At 40.9% G+C, this 22,311-nt stretch overlaps 1 protein-coding gene across 3 annotated transcripts in view; it reads left to right on the top strand.

The window, feature by feature from the left end:
* The window catches only part of LOC107381640 (protein diaphanous homolog 3), a 240,928-nt gene that overhangs the window by 157,007 nt on the left and 61,610 nt on the right, over positions 1 to 22,311 (top strand). The window lies entirely within an intron of this gene.

Genomic DNA, 22,311 nt, shown 5'->3' with positions numbered 1-22,311 from the left:
TGTTGTTCTGCAACAGCGTATCTGGAATTAGATTGGAAAGGGACATGAGGGGGGAGATATATATGTGGTGGGAGGAAAGAGACAGATCGACGGTAACAGTAGAAATGGAGAGAAATGGTGTGAGGAAGAAGGAGGCTGCCAGTTAAGGGTGAGATCATGCAATATTTTGGGAGAAAAAGATGTCTTAGATGCCTCGTGTCTTTCTGTGAGAAGCTGTGTGTGTAAGAGAGCGAGAGAGAGAAGGGATTCCTGAGAGAGCAAGGCAGAAATGTGTTTTTATTAAGAGCGGATTAGAGTAAAAAAATACAGTGTATACTGAAGAGGAGATTGCGTTAGTGTTCACGCTGTGAAAAGGCATCGTGGTGCGATATGCAGGTAAGAAGGTGCTGAAAGGTTGCTGACCCAGCTGCCCCCTGCTGGCAGCTTCAGAGATGGCCTTGTTGTCTGATAAAGCTCAAGGCTCCAGCTTGTCACTGCAGGCATCACACTCACTGCCAGCCTCCCAAAGCAACCACAGCTAATTACTTTTCTCTGCCCAGCCCCAGCACCGGCTCAGCCCTCTCAGTGCCCATTCATCTTAATTTCCCCCTCTCTGCCATCTGCCTCCTAAATAACACTCCTCCTCATTTCCCTACCATCCCATATCCCCGCTGTCTTCTTCTATACTCTCATGGCCAGGCAATGGCCCTCCCCATACATAATTGCCTGTTATTGGTGTGGAATCTCTCCTCCGCTTCTGCCTCTCCACCTCTTCCCCAGTTCCTTTCTCTCCTTCACTCCTACAAAGATTTGGGTCTTAATTGCCCAGGGTTTGGTCGCTGGAGTGACTGAAAGCCACACGATGCTTTTTGTTTAGTCGGGAGGCGCTGAAGTTTAGTCAGCGGCACAAACGGCTTTCTTTCGCTCTCTTGCCACCTCACTAGTATGCTTCAAACACCCTGTAATAATAGATCTCAGGGGGATTTGCTGCAGTCCAGTGGAGCAGCAAAGAGAATTAAAACTGAAACATCTGCATCAGAAGATTCTTTAATTAGTTATAAAAGGAAGACTTGAATGGTCAGTTTGGACATGCTTGGTGCCATTAGTCGTAACAATTGTGACTGTCATGGGGAAACAAAACAAATACATGGTCCACTTCTTGTTGCAGCCAAACTGATTCTTTTTTCTCTCCACCTCTTTTTTGGGTTTGAGTTGAGATTTGTGCCTTACTTCCTGGCACTTGCTCTCTTTTTTTTCTGTCTCTTGCCTCCTCTCCAGGCCTTCCCTAAAGCATCTAAGCACACTTTAACATGAGCCAGCAGCAAAGGTGTTTGGCTTGGGTTGCAGCCTCTGTAAGCACACATACACATACCCATACAAGCACACAGACACACCTGCTGACTTCAGGGGATGAAGGTAAGCAGGCTTTGCAGTGGCTGTGGCCTGGGTTAGGATAAGGCTGTGTGGGCTCTGCGGCTCCTCAACTCTCTAAATTGGATCGGGCTCCACAGAATGATGGATCGATGGTGGTTAGCCACACAGGTGTAAGATCCTTATTGAATCTATAAAGAAGTCGTCGCTTTTTAACTGTCTCCCTCTGAAAATATCTCTTCAGGCACTGTTTGAAAGGTTCTATCGCAACCTTACCGTTTCCCTGGCTTGTGTGTGTGTGTGTGTGTGTGTGTGTTGGAGGGAAGTGGAGAAAGTACTCCTTTATTCCCCTGTTGTATGACAAAAAGGAAGAGCCTTCATGTGTTGGCGTGTACAAGCCAGGGGGGCATTAGAAGCATGTGGCACTCGAATAAGGAAGGTAACCGGCATTGTTTCAGGGCAAATGATTAAAATGTCTCTTGACACTTGGAGAATTATCTTGGGAGGGAGAACTGAATGAAAACTAAAAATTTCAGGTAAAGGTCACCTAATAGTGGCTATTTGCCATTTAAAAAAATCTCACCTTCTGATGGAAGTTATTTATTTGGTTTTTATATGTGGTAAATGGTAAATAGCTTTTATTTTATATAGCACCTTCTACGGTTCTACAACCCGTTCACACATGCACAATGTTCTGTAGATAGTGCTGTTTTGTGTGGAAGATTTTAAGGTTGGTTGACTTTATTTACCATCGGTAATCATTGACCATCTTTTTTTATAGATTTTTTCATGCCTATTAATTAGTCTCGCAAAATGGATATTACATACTTGGTTTATTTGGAGGAGACGGTGCACATTAATGAACACTCAGTAATTACTTTGTGCGACAGATTCAGCCATAGGCTACTGTCCATCTGTAGTCTTCGTACATTTAGGATAGCATACATTGTAAAGAAATAAAAGACAATAAAAGCAACAGAAGTGCATTTAAGCATTAAACATTTACACTGTCTCCACCAATCCTGCAATTTTGACCAGATTCCCCAGTCAGATCTACAAATAGTCACATGAGCAATTGGCTTATAACCATTTTTAAGTTGTTTTTTTTTTAAGTTAAAAGTTTCATTCATCATCATCACACGCTGGTAAAATTACATCTTCATGGGGAATAGAGAGCCGCAGCAATGGCTGAAGACAGTCCAGGAGATGCCCGCGCTAGTCAAAAACATCAGAGTTTCTTAAAATTCCAGCCGTTAAAATCCAAAAAACCTTTTTCATCTGAGGTTTTAATTCTTCTTTACACATCAACACTTTTTCTTCCTACACACACATTCTTCACATACCCATTCATCAAAAAACTGTAATACCGATGGTGTAAGCCAGTGAAGGATATAACTGACAAACCTTATTGAAAAGTTTCTCAGCAGCACACCTCTTCTCCTCAGCTCACTGTAACCCGTTTGTTCCTGTACCTGCCCTCCCCGTTGTTTAGGACGAAACTCCTCATTTTATTTTGGGTCGTCTATATGTTCAAAGCTTCCCGGTGTTGCAATGAAATCAAAGCCTGTTTTGTTTCTGTTTCACTTCCACATTCTGCCAGCTCTGCACCTGCAAACACTCTGTGCCAAGGTGACTGCTGTGATGAGAAAGACCCTGCCATAAACGGCGTACTTGTGTGAGACAACGATGGGCGTTTTAACTTTATTCGATACATTTTGTCAGCTTGGTTGTAAATGCAAGTTGGATTTTCGAAATTGCAGTTAAATTAATTTGTGTTTTTACGCAAGAAAAACGATTGTTGGTTGTTTGAGATCTTGTTTATTCTGTAAAACTTGTTAACAAACTCCTGTCAGATCCTTCATCCGTGCAGCCTTGCATTCAGTAGAGACATTATGTCACTTGGGTATAGGTGCAAATGGCACAAGACGATGACTAATACACTTTTTTTTTCTCAACTCGCAGTGTCTTTCAGGAGTTGTGCTGCAGATTGTCTTTAGGATGGAAACGGGAAAAACATGAGGTTGAAATAAAAGTCAGAAAGGCAGGATTAGGAAAAGGAAGTTTGTTTCATTCCATCTGTGCTCCGTCTGCTCACACGTGAGACATTCCTAAACACAAGTCCCTAGATTATGTCGCACACGCTTCCTGGAGCAGGTGTACTCCTGTTAGACACTTCCCTGTCTGATTTGGCCTCTTATAAACTTGGATATGTGGATTCTACTGTGGACTAACTGGATCCTGAATTTTGTGTTTGTGCTTTTTCGTTCTCCTTTCACGTCTGCGTCTCTTCATAGCATTAATCACATTGGATCGCTTCCCTTACCTCCGAAGTTTCACCGTCTACTCTTTACTTTTTGACTTTGCTTTGTCTTCACTTCACCAGCTCCCCTGCCTTGCTGCATTTCCCCAGACATGACATAAGCAGAAAAAGAGGGGGTTATTAAATCATTTCAGTGAGCTCAAGACAAAAGAGGAGCACAGACTCTCTCATCCATTGATCTATTTCAATTGATGCAAGACATCATGGTTTCAAAAGTGGTAACTGTAGAAGGTGCTGATTTATCTACATTTGGTTAAAATACATCATCCACACATCACATGCAGCCTGTGTGCTTTTCATTAAAGTGACAGATTATCGCCAAGCAGCTTCTGTTCTTGAGCGCTCTCACATACCTGTACAAACTCATGAATAAATGCATAGAAATTAGCGGTGGAAAATCTGTTTTATCCCCGTGAACCCAGGAGCTCATGGGCCGTTCTTGGGTCAGCTCTTTGTATTCATGTCCACCATCACCTGGCCACTTTGAGTCACTGTTTCTCTCCTTTCAACACACTTGAATGCTGTTTCAGATGTTTAACTGTTCTTGTAGACAAAGGTACACCCAGATGGGAGAGTGTACCTTGACCTACCTCTGTCTGTCTGTCTGTCCTTCTGTTTGAAATGTTACAGACGAGTGTGTGTGTGTGTGTGTGTGTGTGTGTGTGTGTGTGTGTGTGTGTGTGTGTGTGTTTGAGTTTCTGCACCCACACAATGAACAGATGGAGCAAGAGGGCACCTTAACAAAGTGGCTGGTGTAATTAGGTCTACCCTGTGCTGTGAGACTTATGGAATAATAATTGAGGGTTGTAGAGAGCAATGATGAAAGATTTTTAGATCTTTATTCTGATTTTGATGTGAACACTTACTAAAATGCTTTGCTGTAGGCTTACCCAACTACTCCTGGACAATGCCTATTAACACACAAACTGATCCGTTGTTAATCGAGTGTTGCTGCGTGAGCTGCTAGTTAATTGTCTCATATTTAGTCTGGTGATGGAGCCAAAATAGTCCACACTCAAGCCCTCTTCTCTTTACTTGTATGCCATTCCCTTAAATGAGAAGTGGCCAAACCAGCTGGATGGCAGCAATGATTTCAACCTGCCTAGGGATGCACGGATAAAAAAATGTGGGCGGATATTCGATATTAATATTGCTGTTATACTCGATAACTGATATTTACCAATATTTACATAGCATGTAGCATTTGGCATCTGTAGATTTAGCGGCAGAGCGAGAGGCAGTGTTGCCTAGCGACTAGCCTAACAGCCTTTCTGAGGACCCTTTGCTACTTTTTGTAGAACTTTCTTGTATATATTCCCGGCAGATTAACAACAAAGGAACCATTTGCGCTCTAAACCGTTCTTCCGGGAGGTGTCATTTGGAATCGTAGTATGTCCAACGAAGGTTTCGTCTTTCTCGCCTCAGATTAGAGCTAAATTCACATTTTCTTTACAAAACTCCTCAAAACAGCTTTCTGCTAGTGATGGTGGCTGGATAGCAGTCTGCACTTAGCAAGGGAAGACGGTTTGCTCCTAAATGAAAAGGCTAATCCTAGTAGAGCCCTTCTAGCTGAGAACAGGGATCTTTCTTGGACATCCTAAGATTCCAAATTCTGCCTCCGGGAGCAAGGGAAGAGAATGATAATCTGCATGTGCAGGAAGACTGACCAATCATAAACCTTTGTCGGCTGGGCCGACGAGAAAGGTACAACTGCAGAGGTGGAAACCGCAGATTTACTTGTCTAGTGTGTCTGCATCAGAGTGCATTGCTTCTTGCAGGAGATTACTTTTGGAGCTGCAGTTACGGTTTGGCCTGGGAGCAATCGCAAGCATAAATATTTCAACTTCCTTAAAGTCTCTTAAAGCTACCACTTCCATGTGACCAAACAATTACACATGATCACACACACCACCCCTCCCCGCTTCTGGAACTAATGCATAAATGACTACTAGATAAAAAAAAATTGTCTAATTGTTTTAACTCTTTTCTAAACACAGCGTAGTAGATGATGTGTTTTTACCTTTTTTTGCTGACAAGTTTAACACTGTAGGCTTCCTTAGACCACTGCCGATGCTGGTGGTGTTACTTCCTTCTTTGTTTATCTGCGGGCAGCAGAGGACAATGTCGCCCTCTACTGCCCGTGCCCTCCTCACCGATGACAAGGATGGATTAAGGAAGCGATAGAAATAAGGAGACGTGGACCCAGGACCATGAACAGAGACGATGGAGTTTACACATTCAATCACTCATGGAACGTTGTCATTGGCGAGGAGGGCGCAGGCAATAGAGGGCGACATCGTCCTCCGATAAAGGGAGAAGGAAGTAATACCACCAACATCAGCAGCACTCTGAGGGAGGCCACAGCGGTAGCTGAATCTCGTCAGCAAAAAAAGGTAAAAACAAATCTTCTACTACGCTGTGTTTAGAAAAGAATTAAAGGAAGGATTACACAGAACAAACGTACAAACGATGCTAGAAGATTGTTTAATATTGGCCCAGTTTCACATATCGGCCGATACCGATAGGGAGGCTGATATATCGTGCATCCCTAAACATACTTCATATTTAAACAAATTGGTTTGATTATGTTTTTTAGGTGTTAAAACGCTCACTGTGGTCATTAAGCAGTGTGTCTTCTGCTGCTTTAGAACCACAGATTTAAGTAATAAAATGTGTATTTTTATAGTTTCCACTTTTGTTATAGAATCATATTTTCTGAAGTGTTTTCAAAATAAAACACATTCATTTTCGTGACTTGATCCAGACACCGTAAGTCTCTGCGTTTCCTGTAATGGAACGGAGTGAACGGGAATGAGGAAGTGAATTAGTGTGCCGTATATTGCGTTGACTGGTTGAGGAGGTCAGTGTACTGGATGAAAGCGAAGTTGGCACACATGCGTTCACACACGGAGACACCAAGCTCCACTGTTCCTACTCAATTCAAAAAAAAAAAAAAAAGAATGATAACAAACACCGTACTCTGCTTCATGTCTCCGCTGTACATCCTACATTTTTAGCCAAGTCCTAAGCCGATCATGCTCCTCAGATATCCACTTTTAGTTGGATTATGAGAGAGCTCGGCTGTAATAAGGGCCGTGAGTCGTGAAATAGAAAGTGGTGTTCAGCATGTTGAGCCAAGGACCCTAATCGGTTCATTCCCACCAGCTCAGGCCCCAAGTAGCAGGTGAAGCTGCTAATGTAGGTTTGCTATTCAGCGGAGCTCATTTTTGAGCCGCTGAGTTCAACACCTTACTGTACACATGCAGAGAATCTCACAAGAAACATTAATCAGTCTATTTTGTCTACGTATCTGACTTTTCACGTGACTTTTGATCCCCTACAATTTTCAAAAATGTATTTATTTATTTTTGTTCATGATTCTTCCTTTCTCTTTCCTTTTAAGATTATTTTCTCTTCATGTGAACCTGTTATTTACGTTGATTGAGGCGAGGCTCTTGCGTAGTGTTCTGGTTAATAATGCAGTGCGAAATTAAGTCATTTTCACCATGGCTTTGTGCTAATTAAATTTTACAGCAGTCTTATCGCTCCAGCCACACACATTTATGGTCCTCCCACATTTACCAATGCCAGCAGCTAGATCACGTAGCCGTCAGGGAGAGAACCAACTAGGAAGATAATTATATGAACTGGTGTTGTTTAGGAAAAGGAAATGAGCACCGTCATACTTCTATATCGGTGCCCTCCACTAGCCAAGATGATTAAATTAGACTTTTGTGGTTGAAACGAACCAACTGCAGAAAAAAAAAGCTTGGTAAATGTGTTTCCTGTATGCGTTTCTCCTCTGATTTTCCTTTACCGTGTTACAAGCTGGCGTTGAAACTGTGTAAATTGTGGAGACTGGCAGAAAGAGCCACTTTTCTGTTATGATCTGATTGTTGCTGTTAGATGTCCTGACTGACAAAAAGAAAACATGTAAGCAAGAGTGATGAAAGGTGGTTGAGAATCATTTTGAATTTGACTCAACTTCCTGCTATATTTGATCCCTTCTAGTCCATTGTTCTGTGGTGCACCACCTACACACACAAGTAGGAGACAGCAAGGCTCTTGTTGCAGCTGATTTTTCTGCTTTGGTGTATGGAGATGATCACATTCTTCCAAACTGCCTCATCTCTCCATCACTCTCTCTCTCTGGCAGTCATCACTGCTGCCACTCCAACAGCCAAGTGTCTCTTCACTGATGCAGAAGCTCTTGGTGCAGCAACGGGAAATTCCATGCCGACAGAACGAGAGGGCCGGCCCTTAGGCAGCGAGATCTGTTTGATGCTGGATTCCCCTCAGATGCTACGGTTTTGGCTTTGCTGATCTGCTGCTATTCCACCCTTTTATGTCCATACACTCACTAATTCACATATTTTACTGTCTGCAGTGGCACTGCATTCACTTCTAACACACACACACGAACACACTCAGCCTAGAGGCAGAGGACCATGTATGCGTCTCTGGCCTCTGAGCTTCATTAGTCTGGCAGTAACTTTGATTAGAATCCTCAGGGGTGCAAATTAACAAACAAGCTGGAGTGATCCCATGAAGTTATTTTCTCTAGGTTTCCTGTTGATATGTGAAAAGTTTTGAATCCTTGGGCTTTCATTGATTTTTCAGTAGATGGCAGTTTTACCTTAAGGGGATATTTTGGTCACTTTGAAGAGTATTTCTGTGTACAAGATAAAAAAGATATATCTTTTTTGCCCATCAACGCTTCCTGAAGGGCTGCAGTTCTGAGAAATAATAGTTCACATCCAGCAGGACTGATACGCTAACAACTAGTTAGAACCAGCCAAGACATGTGCATTGCTGCTATCTCAAAACAGTGTCAGTCTTCAAAATGTCACTGTTTTGTAAATGTTTTAAAATTCTTATGCTTGCAGTTATTTCTGCAGAATTTTTAAGAAGTTTCTTCCACAGTTGAGCCCTTGGATGCACTGTAGTGCTACATTTTGCTGCTGCATGCTATACTAATATTCCATCTAAATGACTGTAAGGCAAAATATTCAGTGTAAAAGTTTAAAATGATAACTAAATGTAACAAACTAGTTTGAGGACGGCGTGAATTTGCCATTAGCTCATCAGTCCTGTTGGATGTAACTCTTATTTCTAACAGAGAATGTTCAGGAAGCTATGTGCAACAAGTGATATGGCAATTAAACATAACTTCTACAGAGAAAAACATCAAAGTAAAGCAAAAGTTAACGTTTCAGAGCATTCGTTTATAGGGAAGTTTTAAAATGATGCAAAAACGAGCAAAATGTTCACCAGTGATGTTTCTGGCATTTCTGCTGACTACGATGCAGCAACTTGTAATTTGTAAACCTGAAAAAACTCTTTAGTTATTAAGTATTTCAGTCACTTTCAGCCATGGACCAAAAATACCAGCATTCTTAAACTGTGATTTACACTCTGCAAAACCTCCTTAATCTATGGACAATTTTCTGGAAAACCACATAAAAGCACCTGGTAAAAAAGTGAGGTGTGTGTGAGATAAAGGTCAAAAATCACGACTTGGCCTTAAACAAATGTGCTGAGCTTTCTCTGGACAGTTTATTTATACTCCACAGATAATTGAGTTTCCCAAAAACATTTAAAACAGGAAACAATAATGAAGAAACCCTTCAAACTACGATGTTAATAACATGTTTAAATGGTAATACATTTGTATTTGATGCACAAGTGACCCCAAAAGTTCAAATTTAGTTTATTGATTGAATAGAGAAATGGCATTAAACATAGGTCCTATCTCACAGCTTGGTAAACCAGATATCAACCTGTAAATGTATTCATATAGTTCTATAACCTTTAATAAACAAAGAAAATGTATTCTGTACCGCAGTTGGAAGCGATGCGTTTCCTCCTCATGCGTTTCATTTAAGTGAAACTTCACCAGCAACAAACGGATTTTCTTAGTTTTGAGGTGTGTGTCTCAGATTCACACAACTGTTTTGCCATTTTTCCTCTTACACCTCTCCTCTGGGAATTTGGATTACAGTTTCATCTCACCACCCTGTGCTTGAGGGTAAACATTGCTCTCCTATCTCTTTTCTTTTTTGCAAACATGTTGCCATCAGTATAAAAACATGGATGGATACTTTGAATTGCTGATTTTTTTCTGGTGTTATTATCTAAAGTTTAAAAAAAGATGAAAAATCACAGCGTTTCAGCCTTTTGAAAGTACTGGTGTGTGTGTGTTTTTTTTATGTGCCAGTGGTCATGTGTGTTGCATCATTCGGTCACAGACATCTAGGCGTCAAGGGGTTAATTCTTTCAGTCTGTCAGGGCTTTAATGCGTGAAGTTGTAGCTTGTGGATGTGCATGGTCTGGGACTGTTTTTCATTCAGGTGAGCTGCCGCCTGCTCTGTAATAACCATACTTGACATTTCTCTCTCCTACAGCCTGTGGAGACTAGCACATGCTTTCCATTCCAGTTGAACCCATTAAGGTTTTCTCTTCTCGACTGCATCCACTGGTCTGTCCTTTGGAAGCACCTTCTGAATGTCAAAACTCACTGTTTAGCATCACAATAAAGCAGCTACTGGACAGAAAAGTAAAAGAAAAGGAACTGGCTGCTGACTGGTAAAGGGCATGGGAAAAAAGATTACTTTAAAAAGACTGCCTTGGCTCCTTCATTCCTTTATAGGCTATTTTTTCCCTCCTTTCTCTTGCTTTCTGTTTTTGTGCTGTAGAAGCCGTCATCACCTTACTCCAACCAACAGTAGAACTCATTAGGAAATGCCTTTCTTTTCATTTACATTATAAACAGTTTGGCATTATTTGAAATGCTCACACTAAAGGATATTCTAGCCTCAATAGAAAGAGAGTCTGAATGAGAGAAATGTGTAATAATAAAACTTTTCATATTTTTTCTTATTATAATCAGTCACTCTGAGTTTTTCATGCAGGCCGAACATGAAAATAGTCTCCTACATTTATCTCCTGCATTAGCTTCTGGTAGAAAATAGACGATGAAACTCTAAGATTAGAAAATCCTTACAGAAGGGTTTCAGAATCAGAAGGGTTTTGTTGCCATATGTGTGAGAATCACAACATTAGGAGATTGCTGTGGTGCTTGGTGCAAGAAAAAATAAATGATAAGCAAAATTTGAATTAAGAAATAAACACAATGAAATGATAATAATATAGGGAGACAATAATTAGAGAAGCAGCTACTTTATACAAGTGAGTGTAGGTACTGGTCAGAGTGGGTCAGTTCAGGTGCAAGCACAACACTAGGGTCATGTGACTGGAACAAAGCAGCTGGAGCAGGCAGGTCTACGGTTGTCATTCATGAGTCCAACCGCAGAGGGGAAGGAGCTGTTTTTGTGGCAAGAGGTTCTGGTCCGAATGGATCCAGATAGGAGCGGGTCTGCTGTGATCCAACCTGCATGCCTCACTGTCCTGGAGGTGACAGGTCCTGTATGGAGGGGAGTTTGCAGCCAGTGACTTTTTCAGCAGAGCACATGATACTCTGCATCCTCTTCTTGTCCCTGGTGGTGGCTCCAGTGTACCACGCCATGATTGAAGATGTGAGGATGGACTCGAGGATTGCGGTGTAGAACCGCCTCATCGACTGTACTGCAGGTTGAATTTCTGCAGCTGCCTCAGGAAGTGCATCCTCTGCTGGGCCTTTTAATGATAGAGGAGGTGGTGGGCTCAGATCTACGTCACACTGTCGCTTCACATTCATGGACACACCCATCTTGACTCAATGGGGAAGACCTAACATCCAGGAATCAGCAGTAGAGGTCTCAGCTAGTTTAAGCTAACCGTTAGCGTCATTCGGTCATGGATGGACATAAAACATCCACGTGGCAAGTCAGTGGTAGAGTTGTGTTGCTGTTAAATGATTTGGGGTGAGATGTTCAAATATCCGTGGGTAACTTTTGGGTCAGAGAAACGGTGCACCGGTATATATTTCTCCTGAGAAATAAGTTACAAGGCATTCATTCCCACTAGAGACCACTGCAAATGTGTTAAATTAAACCAGTCAACAACTGCTTTACAGATAATTTAGTTTTCACTTGAAGGATTTCTGGTTTTGTGTTTCCTAAACAGAGTTCCAACTTGCAGCAGTAATCTCACTTGTGATTTTCTTACTTTTGGTTTTCAAAATACATGTTTCTCTAACTCTTCATTTCATAAAACAAAACTGTTGACATCTCTTTCATCTTCAAACAAGTCTATATCCATCCTGTTACTGATTACAAAAAATGTGTAGAACAAACATCCCATAGACACACTCTATTACTAATGTCTAATGTCGTTAATTAGTCACATAAAAGCCCTTAAAGCCGAGTCCCAATTTAACAACAAGCTCATATGTTTGATTGACAGAATATAATTAATAATTTTTGAATTTATAAAACAATCTTTGAAAAGTACATGCAACAGTCATGAAATTAAAGTTCAATGAGTGTTTTGATAAAACAGAAAATATCCTAATTGTGTCCAGTAGACTCTGCGATTGTTTTGGTTTTCAGGCTCAGGCGTTCATGGCTAGCCTGCATTTGTGTACAAACTTGATTATTTTTCTAAATAGGGAGTTAATTAATGTGGCTAGTTTGAATGGTAATTAGAGTGTCAACCAGAAAGAAGAGAATGTCTAAATGTACTTCAGTTAGTTTTGTATTCAACCGCAAAGGCTGAACACGCGTGCACACACACACACACACACACACACACACATTCAGATTCTTTTCAGCAGTCAGACCAAATTATTTTTGACATTTGCTTTGATATAACTTTACAATAGAATGCTAAGGTAACAACATTATGCTTATTTGCCTTTATTTTCTGGTAATGGTGGAAACTGTAAAGCAATGTGGTGTGATAGATTTGACTGCATTAGCCTTTGTCTTGTGTGTGCCTCATTATTCCTACTTTTCGTTTGGTTTTCTACTGCGTCTAACACTGTTACACACATGGAGTGTCTAAACGGTGCCACAGTAAAGTAATTTAATGTCCTTCAACAGCATTAATGATCAACACACATACTATGTTTACCCAAGATCTTGTCGCTGGCACAAATTTTTCAGTAGCATTTTTTTTACCTAAAGTACTACAATGTATCAGAATCATATAATACTTAAAACATGGATGATATCTAGTTTTAATGTAACTGCCATCTTATATTACTAATAAAATGCAAATACTTGAGGTATCTATAAATAGAGAATAAATTGCATCATAAAAAACAAGTAAGTATATTTCCTTTAACTATAACAAAATTATCTTTAAGGCTCACATAAAACCTAGTTACTCTCAAAGAAATTCTTATTGCCTACCGCTTTTTTATGCAAATCTAATGCAATATAGCGAGATTGAGCACAATTTTGGATTGACTTTGATTATTTATTGTAAATGGCCTGAATCTGTTATAGCGCCTCATATGATTCTACAACTCCCTTTCAAACCAGTTTAAAGATCTGTATCTAAGTACCAACTGCTACCAAAGGACAAGATGGTCTATAGACAACCTATCTGTGGTATTTTGTAGTATTTATTTAAATCTATTGCCAGTTAAAAATCACCTTAACAGTTAATAAACAGGTGTGCACCTAAGTGGTCCGCAGGTGCACATGCGCTGTCAAAATAAACAATGTGCACCTGAAAAAAAGCTGCACGCATTTGCGCACCTAAGATTTTGTGGAGGAAGGAAGACATTTCTGGAACATTTTAAAGATGTCCAAGAAGGAGGCTCCATTAAGTAATAATTTTGGTGTTCCTCCGCCTCCAAAAAACGTCAGACTGAGTCGGAACCGCCAAAGCAAAGAGTATTCGCGAAGAAGTGGCTGCAGGAGGTCGGCTGGCATCAAACAAACAATGAACGCACAGAGATGTGGTGCAGATTATGCAGTGAAAATCCCACCTTGGCAGACAAAAACAGCACCTTTTACATAGGCACTAAAAACTTGAATCATCCAGCGTTTGATAAACAAACTAACAGCAGAGAACATCAGAAGGTTGTCCTCTGCTGTGTGTGAACTGGCGAAAGCCAGTCAGGATAGTAAGGACGATGATGATGAGGATGATGAGAGTCTGTAAAAATAAAAATGGCATTTATGCCCTTAAAAAAACTTCAGTGCTCTGAAATAGTAATTTTGTTAAATGCTTTAAAATTTATTTTATTTGATATTCAACTCAATCAACTTTTATTTATATAGCACTTTATCCTACAATACATGCAACTCAAAGTGCTTAACAAATTTAAAAGGCCCGCATACCCACATTCCCTCCCATCCCCAGAATTTTTAAAACAGCCTGACAATAAAAACCCCTTCACAACACTCATCCTCCGACACACATGCACACACATCCCCCCCCCCCCCCACACACACACACACACACACACATACATGCCCCCTTCCCCATGGTTAAAAACACGATTGACTGAGATCAGATGAGCCAGACCAGCTAAGATGAGGATAAGGAAACACCATCAGGGGAGCCATACGCCCCGGCAGCAGCAGATCCACAGCAGCAGCCGAGGCACTGACACAGGGCGCCCAGGGCAGGGAGGGCAGAGACCCCCACCTCCACCTAGGCACACCTGGAAAGCACCCAGGCCACCACAGCCGACCACCACCGCCGGGGCAGAGGGCTCCCACAGAGGAAGCACTGGAAAAAGGTTAAATTAAGGTTAAAATATAAAATCAAAAGAGCTAAAATGAGAATTGTAATATAAAAAGTTAGATAGATATTAAAATAATGTTGATCATAAATCATGGTACCCCCTCCCGCTGTTTACACATTGTGTTTTACATTCAGACAATTCAGTCATGTTATTTGAAAATTAGAAGGTTTAAGTTAAGCTGGCAATATGCACCTGTTACATTTATTGTTTTCAGTCAAAATTAAAATATGTATCATCGTCAACACATTACTCTTTTTTGTTCCTATTGTGAGTTGGGTTAAGAATTAAGTGCATTAAAAAAATATGAGGGCCAAGCAACAACCATAGGTTCTCCCCTGAGTACCAACCCAAAAACATTATGCGCACCCCTGTTTATAAATGTAATGGAGTTCTACTTCACTAACATTTGCGCCAATCCCATTTGCACAATCTTTAAAAATCTTGCAGCTACAGATATTTTTTTCACCAATTGTTAAAACGCTGTTAATAATTTTAACACAGTACATGCAATATTTTAAGTGCACACAAGACTACACCCCTGGGTATAAATTTGAAATGGTGAGGAAATGAATGTGTAACATTGTCATGACATGAGAATCTTTTTTTTTTTTACTTTCACATGTTTTCACATGTTTTCACATATTCTCTCGTGAACTTGGTAGACAGAACATAGGTGACTGTTTAAATTCCCTCTCTTTACAATTGTGTGTAACACTAATTTAAAACATAGTTCTATGATTGCTGTACTTTTTTGGTTTAAGGTAGAATAAAACATGATTTGCTTTCATGCAAATGTGCGTAAAGCATATCAAACACTAATTTAGCTGCTTGTCAAAAGCTATGAACGAGAATCTAAGCTGCAACGCTACACTTTATTGCAAATGTAGAGTTACCACAGACCTTGAAAGAATGACATTTGATAGTGTTTTTGTCTCATTTGCTTACAATCCCATTGTTTTGATATTTGGTATTTGTAGAGCAGCACTGGGACGTGATATGCAGTGTTTGCAGTCATGGATTTAGAGCAGGCTCTTGTGTGCGTGTCCTTGTTGTTTGAAGGTCTATGTCTATCCTGTTCAGGCTGCCTGGAGGTAGAGAAAGAGCAGCGGGCCTTTCAAAATGCTGTGTTGACCTCTAGTCTTTCAAGTCATGGGGAATATGTTTCTATATTCCTGTCATACGGTCCATCTGAAATGTTTGACTTTCATTTAGCTTGTTATGTGCCAGGTTAGAGCACAGTCTCATGTTAGAGTTTTGTCATGAGAACAATGAGATACCTCACATGCTGATGGCATCTAAAAATTAACTTTTTTTTTTTTTTTCAAAATAAAGAATAATTTTAATCACAATTGAAATGTACAATCCTAGAAAAACCTTGTCCAATCAATGTGCACGTCCTCTGTTCTCACTGATTGGATAGAAATCCTTCCATCAAACTGTGTGTGTGTCCGTGTGTGTGCATGCACACACGAGCGTGTTGTGAACTGGTGTTGTGGTTTTGCACTGATGTAACCATCTTTACGCTGACAAAAATGTAACTAAGTAACTTTTACTTTAAGTACATTTTATTAATGATCCTTTTTACTTTTACTTGAGTAAAAATTCAGGCAAGTACTTTTACTTGTACTTGAGTAAAAATTATCAAAGTACTGGTACTCGTACTTAAGTAGGAAATTTTAGTACTCTTTCCACCTCTGGTCGCAATGCACTCTGGGTAGTGACGTCATATGGTTGTACCTCGGTTGCACTGGCCGGCTTTGGGACCCCGTAGTGACTGTTCAGCGACATCAACATGTCATCTGTTCAGCCTTTTCAGTTTGAATCAGAGTGAAACATTAATGAGGACATCACTGATGATGTTTCACAAAACGAACATCAAAATGAAGAGCAAGAAGGGCGGGATGAAGCGAGTGCAGGACAAAACCGGTGGTGCGTGTGCGGCAAATGTTTCTCCATGGTAACCGAGAGGGAGAGTGTTTGTTGTCAAGAGCTCACATTTTTGTCAGCAGAAGTTAACGGTAAGCTATCGTGTGATCAAACTTATTCAATTATGAATGATTTTGGAGAATATTAGCATCCAGATCTGTCGTGTGCTTTATAGATGATTAGGATATTCAGTGAAACGACTTTAATCATTTTTGCAGATATATATTTGGAGAAGAAGAAGAAAAGCTCTTTTCTATAGCACCTCTCAAGGTAAAAATCATGATGCACTTCACAAAAGCAAAAAATGTAAAAATATAAAAAGAATTTAGAAAATGATTAAAAATATATTTAAAATGAGCAAAAAATAGACAGTTCTGATAAAAAATATAAAGAAAGAGAGAGTGAATTGGAAAGAGGGAAATCAGTGGATCCTGAGGAAGGTGGAATGATGAAGGTCACACAAAAGCCAGCCTGAACAAGTAAGTTTTCATCTGCTTTTTAAAGGCGACCTCCGAGTCCACTGATCTCAGGCTCAGGGGGAGAGAGTTCCAGAGTCTGGGGGCCACAGCAGCAAATGATCTGTCACCTTTGGCCTTTAGCCTGGTGTGCTGCACAACCAGTAGGCTTTGATCACTGGACCTCAGGGACCTGCTGGGGGTGTAAGGACTAAGAAGATCACCAATGGTGCTTGTCCATGTAAGGCCCTATAGACCAGAACCAGGATCTTGAAATGAACCCTGAAGTTGACTGGCAACCAATGAAGCTGGAGGAGAAGCGGGGTGATGTGGGTGTGTTTGGAGGACTTGGTCAGAGAACAGGCATTCTGAACCACCTGTAGACGGTTCAGGGAGGTTTTGCTCAGACACGTGAAAAGAGAGTTAAAGTAGTCTAAGCGTGAGGAGTCGAAGGTGTGGATAACTGTCTCAAGTTCAGAGCGGAACAGAATGGGACTCAGCTTAGCAATGTTCCTGAGATGGAAGAAGGAAGAGCGAACAAGAGAACTGACATGAGAATCCACGGTGAGAGCTGGGTCAAAGGTCACAACAAGATTCCTGACGGAGGGTTTGGTGTGCGAACCAAGCTGACCAAGAGAGTCTCTGACTTTGGGAACCAGCTTGTCTGGGGCACAGATGAGGATCTCAGTCTTATCTTAATTCAGCTGTAGAAAGTTCCCAGCCATCCAGGTTTTGATAGAGTCTAATCAGGTGTGTAACAGCTGCAGCTTAGACATCTCATGGGGCTTAAAGGAGATGTATAGTTGCATGTCACCTGCATAAAGATGGTAGGAGATTCCTTTGAAGTAGCTCAGAATGTGCTGAAGAGGAAGCAGATAGAGGAGGAAGAGCAGATGCCCCAGCACAGAACCTTGTGGGACACCATGGATAAGGGAGGTGGTGGAGGACCTAAACTTGGGAGATGGCCAGAGAAAAGGAACGCTCAGAAAGATGAGAGGAGAACCACTCCAGAGCAGTTCCTGATAGACCTACCCAGTCTCTCAGCCTCTCCAGTAGCAGGGGATGGTCAACAGTGTCAAAGGCTGCAGTCAGGTCCAGCAGGACCAGAACAGAACAGTCCCCTGCATCACTGTGAGTCAGAAGGTCATTAGAGACCCTAAGAAGAGCTGTTTCAGTAGAATGAGCTCTACGAAAACCTGACTGGAAGCTATCATAGATACAGAGCAGCTGTGAGTTGTTTAGCCACAACCTTTTCCAAGATCTTGGAGATGAATGGAAGTTTAGAGATGGGTCTGAAGCTGCTATGGAGAGAGAGGTCAAGACTTGTTTTTTTAAGAAGCAGGTGGATTACAGCGTTCTTGAAGTAAGCAGAAACCTGACCAGAGACCAGAGAAGCATTAATAATGGAGAGCACGCTGGGACTGATGGACTGAAAAGCACTTTTAGACAAAGATGAGGGTAAGATGTCGAGGGGTGCTGCACAGGTCTTCATAGAGTTAACTAGTTTGGTTAACTCAGGCAAAGAAACAGGAGCAAAGCTATCTAGGATGACACAACAGGTTGGAGCCGGGAGAGGCAACAATAAGGCTGAAGGAGAGATGCTAGATCTAACTTTATTGACTTTGTCCACAAAGAAAGACAGAAAGTTTTCACAGTCTGCAACAGAGTGGATGGAGGCTGTAGGAGAGGCAGGAGAGACGATACTGCTGAGAACGATATACTGTATTGCTACACTTACTGCTTGTTTTACTGACGGGAGAGGTGAATGTTCAGCTTCATCCATGACGAGTGGCTTGTCCGATGGTTCGCCCAACATGACAGAAGCGGCAGTTGCAGCAGCGGGTTGTCGGCTTAGGAGAGCGTCCAGCATCTCTTGTCTCTCCAAGGTCGTTTAGGCTCCTTGTGTGGGAAAATGGTCGTAAAGCATTTAGTTTCTGCCTTCTCTTACACCCAGCTGCTCTGGTGAGCTCTTTAAATAGTTGTGGTAGACTTTTAGCCTCAAACGCATCAGGAGAAAAATATTGGGAACACAGCCGCGGATCTTTGGGAAATTGTGTCCGTCCACAGGCATCTTCCCACTACTTTCTCCTCTTCTTGCCAGCGGGAAAGCTATGTAAACTCACGTCACTCCCCTTGCTGCCCTTTGACTGGAAATTACATCCAAAAGCAACACAATGTGGCGTTTTACGTCATTATCAATACGGTGAGTGAGTAAACAAACACTAGCATTAATAGCTATTGTTCCAAGTGCAACCATTATACGTCATCGCCCCCAGAGTGCATTGCGTGCGGAAAACATGGCGTCCTACGTACGTCCAAAAATGTACTAAATATTATGGATTTATAACTAAACTGCAATATTGTGTGTGTTTCTAACAACATAGTTTGGTACAACAGAAAACCTGTGGCTTATTAGGGCATACACATCCTCATAGCCGGAGTTCCTTTTAAGAGATTCCATTTGGTATTCACATAGATGCTCAAACAGTCGTACTTCATTTTCATTACTGTTATTTTCCTGTTTAGTTTAGATGGGTAACTTTTCAGTGCATTTTTATTTTGACGTATAAAAGTGTATTTCTGTCTTAATTATTTTTGTTCTACACCAGTGATCCCCAATTCACTTCCCCGAGTGCCGGTATCCAGCATGTTTTACTGTTTTCCCTGCTTCAACGCACTAGATTTTAATCAGCAGGTGATTAACAGACTTCTGCAGAGCTTGATGACCTGCTGAGCAGGTGAATCAAGTGTGTTGGATTAAGGAAACAACTAAAACATGCTTGGTACCGGCCCTCGAGGAAGGACGTTGGGGATTACTGGTCTAGATCATGGAGAAGCACTGTTGCAAAACAGTATTTGCCCCCTTCCAGGTCTCTTTTTGTTGCACTTAAATGTTTCACATCAACTAACACAATTGAAATTAATAATAAAATAACCTGAATAAATACAACATGCCTTTTCAGATAATTGTTTAATTTATTAAAGGAATAAATAATTCTCCAAGACAACTTAGCCCTTTGTGGAAAAAAAAGTGATTGCCCCTAAATCTAAAAACTGGTTGTTCTTGACGATAACAAGTACAACAGTTAATCAAGACTCATTACTATTTTATAATCGACAATGAGTATTTCATCAGTCCACTCCTCTTTGCACAATTGTGTTTTGCTTTGTTCTTGTACATTACTTTGGTTAGATGCCATGCTGTTTTTAAACATGGTTCAGAAATAAAACTGGTAAGGTATAGTGTTTATTCAGACACATTGGAGGCTCTTCAAACATAAGCAACCTGTTGATGGTCAAATGTCAGATTCAGATTATCCCTGTAGAGAGAATAATTAATAATTCCATCAATTACAGCTAATTCTCCAGGTCCTGAAGCTTCAAAGCAGCCCCAGCACATCATACTACCACCACTGTGTTGGGTTATGGGTGTGGTATATTTTTTTTATTAATTGCAGTGTTTTATACCTGATGTAACAGATTTACACCTTCCTTTTTTTGGCAAATGTGAAAGAGACACAATCTGTAATGAGAACAAATGCTTTTTGGTCAGATTGGTTAGAAACCAAACTGAGGAGACCAGGGGTTTGGCTGTAGCGGGAGTGTTTGACCAAAATGCAGATACTAGTGTTGGGCGGGACCACATGCAATTAATATAGATAAAGTGGTATGAGCCGTTCGAAGGGAAACAAACTCGTAGTGTGTTACACAAAACAAGAGGAAGGCCTTACTAGGAGTAATAGTCGTAAACAAACAGAAAGGTGATGAGAAGCGATGACTAAGTAGTGAGAGACGTGGGAGATCCTGTGACCTGACATCTTCTGGAAAATGGAATGATGGGAAATGGAGTTGAATGGTTAGGTGAGAGTCTGGGTTGGCGCTTGAGTGGGAACTGTGACACTTTTACACAAGGCTGGGTGGTCTTAGAAAATCTTGGCTATTCAGAGCTGATTTGACTTCAGGAATAACCTCTCTGTGCCCTTCCTGTGTGTATGAGCACACAGACACACCTGAAGTGGCCCTTGGAGACAGTCTGCCCGTATGGTTCTTGTTTTACTAGACCAAGTGTAAGACTGGTCTTCTGCCTGAGCTCAGAAGTGTGAGAGGGTTAATGAACAAGACTTATCCATCAAGGAGGGTTTTAGATAGAGGAGGCTGACTGCTTGTAAATCATCCATCCGTCTGTGCACCGAATTGAGCTTAAGCTCTGACAAAGAAAGGTGTTTGGGCCACAGCAGGGGGGACATTATTTATCAGGAAGGTGAGCGATTACGTGAAGCTTCTGCACGTGCGAGATGGGCAGAACTACAAGAATGGTTGATGGTAGCACATGGAAAAATAGTCACATAGACACTAGATAAATGGACCTAGTGTACTTAAGCTTGAGAACTCTTTAAAGGGTTCAGCTTGTGAAGGAGCTGGTTCCACTAAAAATGGCATAAAAGCCTGCAAGAGTTAAAAACCTATTCTTGATGATTTCATGTCATCTTCTAGCTAATTACTGTAATGGCTGGCCTTCGAGCTCGTCACTCTGCTGTGGCATATCTAAAATCTTCTTCCTAGAAAAGATATGACAAAATCTAGCACTTTCTTCTTTTTAATGGGTGATTATGTATCTCAGGTGTTAGAAGGGGAAAAATGATGAGCACCAAAATAGATGAGGGACAAAGAGAAATGTTTGATCTTCTCCAGGCTGTGTAGTAGAATCAAAAATGAAACACTTAACGTTAAACCACTGTGCTTTTCATGTGCAAATGCAACATCACACAATGACAGTTCACTTTGGCTCGGTAGACGAGTGGTTTGGATCTTACCTGTGTCGTTTTATTTATTTATTTATTTATTTTTTGCATTGTGTTTATAAAATGTCAGTCATTATCTTTTGTCCTAGTTCCCAAGACCATTAAGAATTCATACAGTGATGAAAGAGGGTAAAGAAGTTGACATCCACTTTGGTAGGTTTAAATGATTCTCTTTGAAGATTCAAAGGGAGATAAATAAATATCAGCAAAAAATAAATAGGGACCATTTCAACTCTGCTCCACCGTTTTCCAAAAAATTCTGAAGCTGTTGATAGCTGTGCTGGATGCACACAGAGGTTGATAGATTAAAAAACGCAGAGCTGTCTATTCTTTCACAACGTTGAGTTAAATCGTTTCAACTTTAGGCATTGTTCTTGCTATTTGCTGATGATTTGTCAAACGATTTAAGCCAGAATGTGAATCACTGTAAAACTAAAAAAGTCAACCTTTGTTAGAACACTGGGTATCAGGTTGGTGCTGTGCTTTGATTTTCTTTTTTAATTGTAAAATAACAGGCTATTTGCAAATTTAAAGGTGTGGATTACTCGTCACTAGTAGGAATGAATGCCTTGCAGGCAGAACTTGAGGCACTACCCAGAGCTGTGCTTCAAACGGGAGGATTTGGAGTCTTATTTCCTGATACTTAGACATCTTATGTCCGATAGGAATAAAGCAGCGCAACGTTACCACTAAGTCAGGTTGCTCGGGGACATGAATGTTTTACTTCATCAAATAACAAACCTGGATGAGCTTCAGCCATGTGTTTGAATTGCTAACGCTAACGGTTAGCTTCTGTTGAAGGAGACATTCTCTGCT

Source organism: Nothobranchius furzeri, chromosome 9 (assembly GCF_043380555.1).
Source record: "Nothobranchius furzeri strain GRZ-AD chromosome 9, NfurGRZ-RIMD1, whole genome shotgun sequence".
NCBI classification, from domain to species: domain Eukaryota; kingdom Metazoa; phylum Chordata; class Actinopteri; order Cyprinodontiformes; family Nothobranchiidae; genus Nothobranchius; species Nothobranchius furzeri.
The sequence above is the reverse complement of the archived record's forward strand: the minus strand, read 5'-3'. Positions and strand labels throughout refer to the sequence as shown.